The sequence below is a fragment of the Microtus ochrogaster genome, chromosome 17, assembly GCF_000317375.1.
Source record: "Microtus ochrogaster isolate Prairie Vole_2 chromosome 17, MicOch1.0, whole genome shotgun sequence".
NCBI lineage: Eukaryota > Metazoa > Chordata > Mammalia > Rodentia > Cricetidae > Microtus > Microtus ochrogaster.
The window spans coordinates 8,863,095-8,863,876 of NC_022019.1; the positions used below are offsets into that span (position 1 = coordinate 8,863,095).

General features: G+C 46.0%; 1 protein-coding gene across 2 annotated transcripts in view; it reads right to left on the reverse strand.

Annotated features, from left to right (window-relative positions):
• The window catches only part of Parp4 (poly(ADP-ribose) polymerase family member 4), a 104,057-nt gene that overhangs the window by 74,985 nt on the left and 28,290 nt on the right, over window positions 1-782 (reverse strand). The window lies entirely within an intron of this gene.

A 782-nucleotide genomic window follows, 5' to 3' on the forward strand; every position in this document is an offset into this window, starting at 1 on the left:
AGAGCACACACACACAATCACCACAAACTGACGTCAAGAGCACACACACACAATCATCACAAACGTGACTTTTTTGTTTTTCTTTGTTTCTTTTTTGAGACAGTGTCTCTCTGCACAGCCCCGGATATGGCAGAACTCACTGTGTAGACCGGGTTGGTCTGGTACTCAAAGATGTCCACCTGCCGCTGCCTCCTGAGTGCTGGGATTAAAGTGTGGGCCACCTTGTCTGGCACACGCATCATCTTTACAAGATTCATTTATCTTTTATTTTGTATGTATAAATGTCTTGCCTGCCTGTATGGATGTGTCTACACATATGCCTGGTACTGGTGGAAGTCAGAAGAGGACATGGGATCCCCTGGAAATGGAATTGTGGATGGCCGTGAGCCACCATGTGGGTGCTAGGAACTGAAACCAGGTCTTTGGCCAGAGCAGCAAGAGCTCCTAATCACCACGCTCCCTCCCCTGAGACAGGCTGGTCTCAGACTTGCTATGTACTTGAGACTCCCCTTGAGTCCCTTCTCCTTCTGCCTCCCTTGAATGCTGGGATTACAGGTGTACACCACCATGCTTGGCTTTATTCACCACATAGATATTATTATTATCATTATTATTATTATATTTTCATTGGTTTTTGACACAGAGCTTTTCTACAGAGCCCTGGATAACCTTGAAATCACTATATAGACCAGGGTGGCCTCAAATTCACAGAGGCCTGCCAGTCTCTGCTTTCCAGGTGCTGGGATTAAAGGCATGTACCACCATGCCCAGTTTTTTTTTTT